The 13,540-nt window shown below is 37.1% G+C and overlaps 2 long non-coding RNA genes and 1 pseudogene across 3 annotated transcripts; 1 reads left to right on the plus strand and 2 right to left on the minus strand.

Moving 5' to 3' along the window:
- Window positions 1-2,172: 2,172 nt before the first annotated feature.
- Window positions 2,173-5,119, minus strand: LOC133738711 (cysteine-rich receptor-like protein kinase 25; annotated as a pseudogene).
- Window positions 5,120-5,455: 336 nt separating this feature from the next.
- Window positions 5,456-8,838, plus strand: LOC133738713 (uncharacterized). Of its 2 annotated transcripts, XR_009860247.1 has the most exons (4): window positions 5,456-5,740; window positions 6,595-7,410; window positions 7,733-8,131; window positions 8,226-8,838. It is a non-coding gene; the product is annotated as an uncharacterized LOC133738713 (long non-coding RNA). The 2 variants fall into 2 exon arrangements; XR_009860246.1 differs by having other exon boundaries at window positions 5,461-7,410.
- Window positions 8,839-9,053: 215 nt separating this feature from the next.
- Window positions 9,054-10,078, minus strand: LOC133736000 (uncharacterized). The gene is made up of 2 exons (XR_009859374.1): window positions 9,952-10,078; window positions 9,054-9,863 (listed from the first exon to the last, which is right to left on the minus strand). It is a non-coding gene; the product is annotated as an uncharacterized LOC133736000 (long non-coding RNA).
- Between the last annotated feature and the right edge of the window lie 3,462 nt (window positions 10,079-13,540).

The following is a 13,540-nucleotide window of genomic DNA, read 5'->3' on the forward strand; positions in this document are numbered from 1 at the left end:
GTATGCCCATGAGTATACATTTGTGTATTGGAGAGAGAACGTGTAGTTGAGTTGTGGTGGTCATTGTGAGATGTGAGATGATTGATGTTTGAAGTGACGTTGTACACTTCTATTATTATGCAAAAAAAAAAAATGCTTGAGTTGATTTTGTTACTTTAAATCGTGCAATCCTTTCATTTACTCATACGAGCTTTGCAAAAAAGCTTACCGGGTTTGTATTGTTGCAATCCCGGTACACTATTCAAACGGTGTAGCGGGAAATCCTACAGGTCAGGAAAATCGGGAAGGTGATCAAGCTGCGTAGAGTAATTGCTTTGTGTAAATCTGGATTTATATTGTGAGGTTTGTTATGCTCTTTTGAGTATTGTAATTTAATTTGGTGAGAGTGCGTTGTAATATGTAACTTGAGGAATTGAGTTATGTAACATTAATTGAGTAGCGTGAGGTGTGCTGTTCTGAGGAGAAAAAAATTCAGGATGTTATTTGTAGGAGTTGTTTTAATTCATGTTTCAGATTTTGAAATTGTTATTCAAAATTCGGGGCGTGACAGTTTTAGAGCGGTGATAATGTGGCACCATTTTTGGCCTCGAGTATCTCAACTAAGCTATAACGTTCAATGCACTTTGCATAACTGACTTGAATTTCATGGAAGCAACTCCATATATAAGAAGTAAATTGTCCATCAATCATTTGATAAACTAAAGTGTTTCACCATATAGTTTCCCTTTCTTTTCTTAATTAAATCAACTACTAGCTAGCTATTGGTAGTCGGATTCAGTGACAAAATATTGAGAGGCTAAATCACTAATAGGGCTGCAATTCTGTACCCGAATCAATTTCGAGGTCAGTCCTGTCTTGGTGATTCTTGACACATCACTATGCTTAGATCTTAATAATTTCCATTCTATTTATGCATCGGTTATATAATAGATATAAACTAATTTTAGCTTTTCAGCTTAGTTAGGAGCTAGCTAGATCGGCTATAGCATCAGTCTCATATTGGTCTATAACCCCGCTCAAGCATTCAGTTATATAAACAGTGGATTTAGCAATCCATATATTGTTGCAGCAGTACTGAGACTCAATTCATAGTTTATGTATTAATAAAAATATCATAAATTGAAATAACTGTCAACAATTTTGGCTTGTGAAGCAAGTCACAGACTAGTTAGGGTTTGATGTGACTTAAAATTGTAGATTTTGTGTTTGAATTGGTAAGGCCACTCCTGAGGAAAATAATTAATCTTCCAGTGATATCTCTGCTATAGCCTGATGTAGAAATCCCTCTAAGCCTCACTAGTTGTTCTTTTTTTTTTTTTTTTAATTTTAATAATTGTAGAAAACCTTCCACAGCCTCTGTTTTACATTAACCCGGCCGTTGATTTTCCTGGAAGAAAAACTTGGCAGAAAGCTAAAGACCCAGAAAGATTTTACCTATCTGTTCCTTGGGAGCTAAATATCAAGAAAGATTTACTGTTATTTATATGGAAACAGTTGATTGAGTCACATATGCAAGAGCTAGTGGAAAGGAAGCAATTCGTACCTTGATTGAGAGCTCTGCAAGTCAAGGCATTGGCTCAAATACAAAAAAGTGTTGAAGATGGAGCAGAGGTGGCTCGATCGATACCGGAGACCTAGGTGAGCTCAACTCTTTGGTCTGAGTATAGGCCCACTATGTTTGGGCCCAAAATAAAAAACTTATGTGAGCCAACCTAACAGTATGGGCTTTTCGGACACAGAAAAACAAACACTGAAATTTGGACTTAAAAACCTTGAGGTAGACCTATGTATTTTGATCAACTAATGCTAAAGCACTATTTTGTTCACAAATCACAATGGTCTACTCATGGTAAATATTCAATCTTATTCAATCAATAAAAATAATCTTGATAGATTTCATGGCTAACAGCCTAACATTCCCTCCACAAATCCTATATCCTAAACACTGCAATAGAGGGAAAAAAAAAAAAAGTCCCTAAACATTCAAATATGTTAACGGTACTTAATCTACTGATCTTTTTATATATACTGATAAGAATGATATTGGCTTTTGAGCTTGTTCATGTGATAGCCAGGCTATATCATATGTTTTCCTTCTGGATTGCTGGGACTTTACGCCTACTTAGTACACCATATAATTCGAGCTCGGATCTTAATATCAATTCAAGCCTCTAAGAAAGCCAATATATAGAGTTCCCATATAGTTTTCAAGCCTCTAAGGCAGCCAATACAGAGTTTCATATAGTTTTCGAAGGCACGAGAAGCCATTTATTTGACTAAATTTGCACTACCTTGTAAAACTCTGTGATCTGGTGGAGGAAAGAATAGGGCGGCTATGCGTCTGATGAAAAAAATTAATAAAGTTTGACATGCAGTATTTGATGTGCAAGCATAGTGACACTATCGTTTGCTATAAACCAACACTAACGAGGGTATAATTCAGTAATTGATGCTTCATTAACTGAACAGTTTGAGGTGCTAGTGTGTTGATTTGATGATTCAGACGTTACTGATGGCATTCTCATCTCTTCTCTACTATGCAGGCAAAATGCTGGCTTTTGAGGCGATGGCGCAGTAACTGAGTAACTGCTTAGCATGAGATTTATAGTTTGCATTGTAGGTCTCTCATCTGGATTTTCTTGAACACACAATAAACCAATATGGATACATCTGATTACTTCATTTCTTGAATAAGAACCTCTCAGATTTGAATCCAACAACTCTTCTGGCGTCCCATCCCTCCAATGTTTCCAAGCCTAGAATTTTTTTCATGAGTCCCTCAAAATGTTGAAATCATTAAAAAATTGTAAAATTTCTCAAATGTCTTATACTCACATAGGTCAAGAGGTCTTCGCCGCGGTCTGATTGATAGAAGCTAGTGTTCTTCTCGCCAGTTACAATCTCCAAGATCAAGACACCAAGACTGTACACATCAGACTTCACCGAGAATTGTCCGTGCATTGCATATTCTGGAGGCATGTAACCACTAAAACCAGCAGCAACAATAAAGCTAATGTTAGTACTTAGCAGAGACATAATATAAAACCAGTGATATCAATTTTTTATATATGAACTATGAAGACAATCAAATTTCTGTACTTACTAAGTTCCGACAATCCTTATGGTATTTCCTTGTGTTTGATCACCTCCAAATATTCTTGCCATGCCAAAATCTGCTATTTTTGGGTTCATTTCCCCATCTAACAATACGTTGCTCGCTTTAAGATCTCGATGTATGATTTTAAGCCGAGAATCTTGATGGAGATAGAGAATGCCTCTAGCAATCCCACTGATAATCTTGTATCTGCTTGACCAATCCAACTTTACTTGAATGTCCGAGTCTAATTCCATGTTTGTCAGAAGGAAGTATACAGGTTAGAATAAGTAAATCAATTCATTACAGAACAGCTCATTTAATCAATTCACCCTTGATGATTACATATCTTACAATGCACATACCGAATAAAAAGTGGTCAAGGCTTTTGTTCTGCACAAGTTCATAAACAAGTATCTTTTCTTCTCCTTCAGAGCAAAACCCCAGCAGCCTCACTAAATTTCTGTGCTGAAGCTTGGCGACCAAAACCACCTCATTTTTAAACTGCTCAACACCTTGCCCGGAGCTTCTAGATAACCTCTTCACAGCTATTTCTTGCCCATTAGGGAGTGTTCCCTGAGAATTAATATGAAAACAAACAAAGACCTAATTAATTAACCATCATGAAATGATTGAAATCTCTCATATATATTTTATATGCAGTACATTTATGAATCAAACGTCATTATTACCTTGTAAACCTCTCCAAAGCCACCTTCTCCTAATCTATTATTAACAGAGAACTGGTTTGTGGCTGCTTCAATTGTAGCAAAATCAAACTGCAATGACTCCACATTAGTAATTTCATTATCCCCTACACACCATCAACAAATGTAATAAATTAATAATAGGCATACTTAAAACTAAAACCGTACAAGAGCAAAGAAAAAACATTCATGTTACCATTCTGTCCCTGTAAAGCATCATACTTTTCTCTTGTCTTTCTTCTTAGGAAAAAACAGCCTACCAAGAAAAGCACCAAGGCAATTGGAACAACAATGGCCACTATGATCAAGGATGAGATTTTGTCGTTTCCTGCATAGAGTCAATATTAAGATTAATGCAATTGAAGGGGTGAGACAAAACACATTACATTAGCTATAGGACTCTTGCTAATCATTTTACCTTGAGATCTCGTTACTGAACCTGGAGGAGGGGGAGGAAGAAGCGGTGATGGTGGCGATGGCGCTGGTGGAGGTGTGGCAGCTTGATCTGTGTAAAATGGATAGATTTCATATCGAATATTGCAACTAGGAAATAAGACTACTCCCCCTTGCTTTCCATAAAAAGAAACTGGAATAGCTGCAATAGCTTCTGTAAGACAACCTTCACAGCCTAGGCTCGATAGGTCTGGTGTGCACTGCACAAGGGTGTACAACGGCTGAAAATCTGTGAAGTTCACTTCTTTTGTTTTCAATTTTTTCACACCTGAAGGTGCATTGGCAGCAGGTCCCACCAAGCTCTTCATAGTTTGTCCCAGCAGCGGCATGAAGCGGTCAGGCTCAGTGATATTCCCCGTGTTCAAAAAGTAAAGTCGAGGAGATGTCTCCGAGTTGCCAAAGAAGGATGTGTTTGAGTAGCGTAACATGCAATCTGCATACCATATTATTGAGATTTTGCTCAAGGGCAATACTTTTGGACTCCTTCTCTGGCTATAGCAGACACACATTCTTGACATTTTTCAGGGGCGACATCGCCAAGGCAACTAAATGAACCGTAAACAGTACTCGTGCCGGGGTCTTGGGCGCCGACTGTGGCGTTGTGGAATCCGAGGTCATTGGTGGCGTTGGAGGTGAGATAGGAGAGGAGGAGATTGAGATTGAACTGGTAGGTGCTGTTGGGAGTGAAAGTTGTTGTGTTTGAACAGGAACGGGAGTAGCCACCAACTACAGCTATAACTTGAGCTTCAGCTTCGATGCTGAGGCTATGGAAACCAAGAATGGAGAGCAACACAAAGGACATGAACACATGATGAGAACAAGGCATTATGTTGATCTGTTTCTGATCCATGATGATTACTCCCTTAGTCCCTCTTACCATATATAAATTAAAAATGCCGTGTTTTAGGCATTAGCTAGAAATTGACAGGAGTGAAGACCAGGGATGTTGAAAGTCGCCGCGGACTAAAAAAAATGAAGAATGTCCCATCCATTAAGAATGAGTAAGACAGTTGTGGAAATTGAGTTAACAAAGATGACTGAAAAAAGTCGTTGAATAAGTAGGGAGGGACAAACCAAACCATATGCTTATATGGCTTTTTTCTCAAAAAGTAGCATCTTCAAAAGCGTGTGGATGGGTGAATGTCCAACTGGCTTGTAACAATGGCGTGGGTTTCACGCTCTGTTGATGTTAGCCTATTGTTAGCAATGGAATACCAAAAAACAACTCTGAGGCCAGTAAATTTATGTTTAGCTGCAATCACATGCAGTGCACGTGTTTCCGAGCAGCTTTGGCCGGGAGGAGTTCACACTTCACACTTCACACTTCACACTAACTGTTGGAGAGTGAGTGTCTCAAGGAGTTTGAATCTCATCAACCCAAACTTTTGCCTCCAGCCCACCAGGCTGTTATCCTCCGCCACTGCCTCCTCCTTATTTTGCGCACCCAATCTCGCCTCAGTCTTATCATCCTCAGCAGCTCAATCAGGTATGTGTGTGCTTCTACACTGGGGATATGATGTTGAAAATTTTGAGTTTTGTGTGTATATCTGTGGATTCTTGATGAGACTGATTGTTAGTCTTGGTTTTGAGAACAAGCATTGCATCTTAATTTTAGGTAAAGTTAGCTACTGCTCTCTCATTCTATTGCTTAATCCACTTAATGAGGTCATGGAAAGGGATTCTCGTAGGATTGCTAAAAATTTGTTACTTGATTTAAACAACTGTCTTTCTTTTAAACTCAGATGAAAGTATGCATGCAGGGTCTCCATTTCTCTGTCTTTTTATTGCATCTATATGTTTTTATGATGACTTGTTATAACTTATTGGAGATGCATTGATAAAATTTATGCTTGGTCTTTGAATTACAACCAGATTTCTGGGTAAGGAATTTGTCAAGTGTGAACTTGATAAGTGAAATTTCTAGCTTCGCATGCTGCTTCTTATCGCATAGACTGACTTGTGAGTTCATTTTCTGTTTCATGATACCAGCCTTTGATGTTTCTGTCTAATGCAACCTTGTATTTATAGATTTCAGACGATGATTATAAAGCTGATTTAATATGTTTTCAACTGTAATGATATAATTAGGAGTTTTGTCTCAAGTATTGCTTGCATAATTCTCGTGAACTCTAGTATGTTGAACTGCCGGAACTCACTGACAGTTATGTTATTGAGAAAGTGTCACGGAGCTTTACCCAAATCTCAGTTCAATGGTCTTAGTTCTTGTATGATTTAGGAACTTGTATTAAAGTGGAAATGAACTACTCTATATCCTCAGTTAGATCTAAAAGTACGGATACTTATTGTCATCCCAATTATGTAAGAATTGTATCTTAATAGGATCTTTATCTGGTGGAGCTCCAACAACTTGGACTATAATTGTGACCAATCAAACTCACTGTGCCTGTTGGAAACATTTGTGAATGGAATCTTGAGAAGAAATAAAGTGAGCAATCCACTATGAAGGAACCTAGTGTCAATTAGAAGCTGTTGATAGTGTGGTTTCAAATAAGTTTTAGATAGTATGGGTTTCGAAGGGTTTTTTGGCTGGACTAGTAAGTGGGGTTTTGGTGTGGTTTCAAATAAGTTTTAGATAGTATAGGTTTTGAAGGGGCTTTTGGCTGGACTAGTTAGTGGGGTTCTGGTTTCAGATTTGGGTTTCTTTTGGGAGGTGGGTGTACTTTAGTGGAGTTGTTCTAGAGATTTTTCAAGGATTCAGAACTGGGTTTGTGGAGGAATTCAGGAATTCAATTTGTTCTATTATATCTACAGGTAACGTTGCAGGTCAGTTTTGCCAGAAGATTTAGTGGGTTCTTGCAGATTTTTGCAGGCAATTAGTAAAGAAAAGATGCATTGTTCTGCAGTTTCAAGGTTCTTAAAGACTTGGTTTGAGGAATTGGTGTTTGGTTCTTCAGCGTTTTAATTTTTAGGCTAATTTTGGCTTATATAGTAAAGGTTTCGAATAAGTTCTGATTCCAGTTTATGGGTAAATTATGTTGCTGGAATGAGTGGGGTCCAAACATGGATTAGATCCAATCTAGTTTTACTGGGATCTGAGTGGCAATTCAGGATTTAAAGTCGAGCCAGCAACTGGCAGGAAAAATTGGTTGTGACCTCTACCCGTTCTGTGGAAAGGACGCCCTCTAACTTGCTGAGGTAATATCTTTTCATGTTGGCAATTCATTTTTCAGTTCCTTTTGTAATGCATGAAACGATGAGTCCAATATTTGATTTGCCCTATGTAATTGGATATAACTATATAAGATGGACATAGAAAGCTGCATGTAAAGTATGTTGCTGGAATGACTGGATTTGTTCAAGCACAAGCTATCCTTTTTCGTTCATTTCTATCAGTTTCAGAATCTTTTGTTTCTCCTGAAGTTCTGCGTTAGTTAATAACTTGGAGTTGCAGAAGTTAGTTAAAGTTTTAATAACCTGGAAGACAATTTAATCTGATCCATATGTTCATTATACACAGGCTGCTAGAGTTTTTGAAAGTCAATTGGCAGAGTCCATCTTGGAAGGTGATGGGCAACTTGCATTTCAAAAGCTTGCAACTACAACACTTGAAAAACTAATGCGGATGATAGAAGGGAACGGAGAGTTTTGGTCAGGCTAGGTGGAGGCTAGTGTATGCACCAGAGATCCCTAGCTTGCTTTCTGTTGATCCTACTGTGGATCCTCTCAAATCCCTGGCCAGTAATATTTCATTTGGTACAGAAGTTGAAGTCCAACTTGGGAAAACGTCTTCGGGTGTTTTTCAAGAAATCTCCTTAATCTGCTTTCGATATTGTTGCAACTCACATTTGATATTCTCCAGATGCATCGGTTCTTCAAAAGTTTTGGAAACTTTGTGTGCAACAGCTCATTATTTCAGGTATTCAAGTTTTATAATTTCCTTTACGGCGTAGTAGTGATATTTTGAGTTCAGGCTCGCTTGTTCAGTTACGATTGGACATATATGCATGCAGGTGATGGCGTCAAATAAGGCCTCAAGTGACAACAATGGTGGGAGAAGAGAAAAACACTCAGAGAAAGGTTTGCTACCAACAAATCGATTCATGTTACGACTGGATTCCACATTAGTGTGTTTGAAGGTATTTCTTTGTTGAAGTCCGAAGTAGCTGCTGTAAAATCTGATGTGGGGAGGCTCAGACCAACGGTTGGATGTTTGGAACCCAATATTGGGATATTGACACAAAAAATAGTTGAAGTACCAGACTTAGTGTGAGAACTGAAAGTTGGTTTGTACTTTAGCACTCCAAATTTGTAATGACTGACCATCTGAGGATCATCATATACTGCAGATGGGAAAGTGTTGTAGATTTGTTTTATGCCTCCATATTCCAAGACACATGCTCTGTGTTATGCTCTGAATAATTGTAATTGAGAGTGCACTTGGAACTGTAGTGTCATATTTTAGTTTCATGGTGAAGAAAACATTTAGCAGGGTGAAAATAACTTCACCCCTTGATTTTAGTGCGACGTCAAGTTGTAGGATATGAAGTTCTATAGTACATCCTTATTTCAAGAATTACTTCAAAAGGCTGAAAATATAATGCAACTATTTATCCTTTCTGTTGATGTTCAGCTCTGTTTTCAAATTATGAGTGATATGATTCTCTGGTTTTTTGCCAAGGGACTTGTGGCAAGAATATTGAGCTTGAGAATCGGTTTAGAAATTCTAAATTTTATCTTTCTCAGGCAAGAAAAAAAGCTCACTAACAATATATTGTCATATGTATATAAAGACGCAGAAATTCATTCTTCAAAGGAACTAAACTTTTGAGCATGATTCATAGTAGCCAATCGTAAGATGATCAATATATGGCCTTCGAATGGAACAGCTGAAACAATACCAGTGAAGCATCAATAAGAAAAGCTCAGTAGATCATATCACTAAGACAATGTCAATACGGTCTCATATTCTCATGACCATCTCCAAATGATTTAAAGTAGTCTGAGCAAAGATTGATCAATACGGTCTTCAAAACATTGCTCTGTCTACGCAGAAATTGAACAACACCATCTCGTCTCCCTAAAGTTGCCTTCCCACAGTTTAGGTTCTTTCATATCCAAGGCAATGAAGGCAGTATCAAACTGCAAATATTGAATAATATTAGAGATCAAGTGGTACAAAAACATGCTTGCTACTGCACAAACTTAAATATATAACTCATAAGTACCAATCATACATCATACATATTATTGAAATAAACATTTACTACATAAAGAGCTAAGGATCTTGATGTGATAAGGTTTCAGTTTCAGCAGGTACTAGTATATATATGGCTTTCTTCAGCAATAGTTTTTGCAATATTGAGGCCATGAGGACTAACAAGGCTCCTCAACTTGTAGTTTGTTCCCTCTCCATATTCATTCTCATCATGCTTCATGCAAAACAGGGCAAGTAACTTTCTTACTTCAGAGGAAAAAAAAGGTTTCAGTTTCCCTCACTAAACTAGCAAATATGAATATGACCACCTATGCTAGTTCTGATAATGCACAATAACATGAAAACTCCACCACCGTCGATTACGATGACTACTACTACGACTGTAGGTGATGGGCTCGCCTCTTGAAAACTTCGTGCGTGTTCATCCTCGGATCTAAAAGAAATCCCAAAATCAAACTCAGAAAGAAACTCCAATTTGGTTTTACCCATTACCTGCAAATTGAAATGGAGAGAAGGATTACCCATTCGTGCTGAGCGAATTTGCTTTGCTCGGACTTTGGATTTGAGCTCTTCGATAGGCAGGACGGGAGGAAGAGAGAGAGAGAGAGAGAGAGAGAGAGAGAGAATCACAGCAATAGAGGAAACTATTTTCTTTTATTATCATTGAATCGATGAGGGAAACATGAAACTAAAGAGGGCGGGGCTTTTAAGTTGAGGTGAAAATTTTGCCGCCATGAAGGGCGGGAATTTTCTTTTGGACTATCTTTTTAGAGTTATATGGAAATGAGAATTTCTATTGGAATTTTTAAATTTGTCACTTAATCTCACTTTATTATAAATTATTAAATAACATATATAATATATTATAAAATAACTATTAAAGATAATAATTATATCAAAAAAATATTACATTCATTTTCTCTACACTTTTCAATTCAATAATATTATATTACATTCTTTATTATTTTTCTTATCTATTTTCATTTTCCAATTTCACTACATACTCATTAAATCATTTATATATATTTAATAAGAATTAAAATTATGATTAAGATCATATGACTTAAAAATGTATGATATACATGATGAATGCATATTGGTGAGGGAAATCAAAATAAATCATATTATGACCTAAATCTAAGTCTATCCATTATATTTGCAAAAAAAAACAAAAAACAAAAAATGAGTTAGCAATTAAAAAAATATTTAAATAATTAATCATGAGGTATAGAAAATAGAGAAAATAAAATAAACATTAAACAAAACTGATTAATCTTTTTTTTTTTTTTTTTTTTTTTTTTGCAAAGCTAAAACAGAAAAAAAAAATATTTAAAAAAAAACCACAGAATAGTTCATGTTATTTTCTTGTCGATTAGAAATTAATTAGGAAAATTATGGAAAAGGTCAAATTAGAGTATGAAATGATAAAAATGTCACCTAGTTTCCCACTTGATAAAAAGGTCTATCATGAATTGTTAGTAATATTAATTTAGTCCTTGTTAATAATGAGGTGATGTTAAAAAAGGTCCGTTTGTGATATTTTCGTTTCCGATTTTACCCCTATTAGTAACCTACCCGATTTGTGTTTCAATTTCAAAACCAGATCAGTTCTCTCTCTCCTCCCCACGCTACTCTCCGACTCTCCATCGACCCCCTCGCCGTCTCCGAAGTCGATGTCGTTTTGCACCGATCCTTCTCCGGCTGGAGCCGAGTCGTCGATGACCATTGGACCTCCATATCCGACTGGAAAGCGACCTAGAGACGAATTGGAAGTCGACGACAATCATGAAGACGACGGGAGCTGCGGTTGAGATTCGGTGCTCGAGACTCGATCTGTACCTACAACTTCTTCTTCCTCATCGCAGATTTTGTTCTCATTTCCCGCTCCCAAAACCCTAACCCAAATAAACAATGGGCCAGAAGAAAGGACCCCCTGCTGACGACACTCTTCTAGCCTAAGAAACGCCGCGGCGTCGGCTTCTCCAGTGTCGGTGAGTCCTCTCAATTTTCAATTGCAGACCTATTTTTCCTTTAATTTCTTGAACCATTTTTACGTGTTCCACTTGTTAATTTTGTTTCTGTTGCTGTTTCTTTTGTTTCGATGCTAATTTGTTGATATTTTGCGTTGTTTTCATGGATTTGGGAGTAGAAGCTGGAGTGGAGGCCAAAGATTGCATCAAGATCAAGGATTCGAGAACGCGTGCTACAACCCACGGTGTCCTCTCTACACCTTCTCTCTGCCATATCGTTATTTTTTAGTTACTAGATATGTTTAAACTTTTACTCATCACTCTATACTACCCTATTAACATGGGTAGGTCGTCAGTGGGTGTGGAGTCATTGAGATATTATCAATTTATCTAGTGTTTCAATAATTTTTTTTTCGCATTAATATACCGACTGCACAGTAATAACAATAGTTTATATTTGACAAGTAATGGTAAGCATTGTACGTAGCAACCATATGACTTCTTGTTGGGAAGAGAACAATGGCTTTGGAGAGTGGACTTTTTGAACCACAGAACTGGCCTAGTAGATACCTATATTGATTTTCCCACCTTTACATTCTATTATTGTTACAACTCGATCCAATGCAGATGTTACTGAAAACAAAAAAAAATTATGATTGCGGTGGTAGGATATGCACATGTGAATCATTAAAAGCACTATAAGAAGCAAGACTAGTTCTCCCGGGTATGAATACTTTCCTTTGATAAAAATAGAAAGTGTGTCTGTGTGCTTGAGAGGCAGGTTTTTCCATGAACTAGACAGAGACCTCCAACTAAAGAAAAACAAGTAAGCACTTGGTTTCCAATGCATGTAAGACCTAGAGTGAGATTTCTGGCTTTTTCCCAATGTTGAGTTCATCTTGATTTTCAGTTTTTACATGCATTTCATGGGTAGCTCTATAGCATTTGAACATATATGTTTGGTTTTGAATAGCACATTTTCTAACTTGGTGATAGCTTCACATGTACTTTACCTATCAGAGAACTTTTATTTGAAAGAGAAAGTAACTTAGCTATACAAATACGTTTTTAAGTACATGCATATGTCATTCAGATGTGTACTCTATGGTCTCAACTAATGGTACTACCCTTGGTCTGCTTAAAATTAACAATGTGTAAGATACATTTCCTTTTCTTTTCTGCTTTCAAATTTTTTTAAAAAGGCAGACCAATGGTACTACCCTTGGTCTACAGCGTCATTCTAAAGTTAGAATAGATGCTATACTTGACTCCCAATACATGTGTTGGCCATTTGAGCCAAGCTGATATGATGCTGAAACATGAAAGAATGATGGAATTTGTTTTGTTAACTTGTTGGCGTTTTGATCAGTTTAATTTGTAAATTTGTATTTGGGTGTGTATTGAGAAGTGAGTTTATATTGTTGTTTGTGAAGTCTGCTAAGTGTGTTCTGCCTTTTTTTTTTCCTCTGTTGATTAGATGGAAAGGCTTATAAGAAGGCAAGACGTTCTCATGAGAAGGAACATTTGGATGCTGAGCTGAAGCTTGTTGGGGAATATGGGCTTCGGTGCAAGAGGGAGTTGCTGGCCAAGTCATTATTAACCTCAAATCACGGGTTATATCACTAGTCAAGTTACTGATCATGCCATAGTCATGAACATGTCACTGACTATGTCACGGTTAATTCCTGGTCAAATCACTGGCAAAGTCACTATTAACCTCAAGTCAGTGGCCAAGTTACTGGTCATGTCACTGTCAATCTCTGGCCAAGTTACTGTTAACTTTAAGTCACTGGCCAAATTACTGGCATTGTCATTGGCCATGTAACTATTATTTATACACACTAATTGAAGTCATTGGCCAAGTTACTAGCCAGTAAAGTCATTGGCAAAGCAATTATTATGTCAAATGCAACTAAAAATACATCATTACAGCTACAATATTGGTCAACAACTTTATATATCATGGAGTAAACTTTAGGCCTTTTGGGCAGATTTATATATCACGGAAGCTAAATCACCTAACAATTACAAGTTTAGATCAACATTCACCTATCCACAACAAAATGAATAATAATCTCAAAGAGAAACTACTCATAACAGTGACTTGATTTGATTTGACATGGCATTTTGGTCTAGATAG

Source organism: Rosa rugosa, chromosome 3, assembly GCF_958449725.1.
Source record: "Rosa rugosa chromosome 3, drRosRugo1.1, whole genome shotgun sequence".
In the NCBI taxonomy this organism is placed as follows: Eukaryota; Viridiplantae; Streptophyta; class Magnoliopsida; order Rosales; family Rosaceae; genus Rosa; species Rosa rugosa.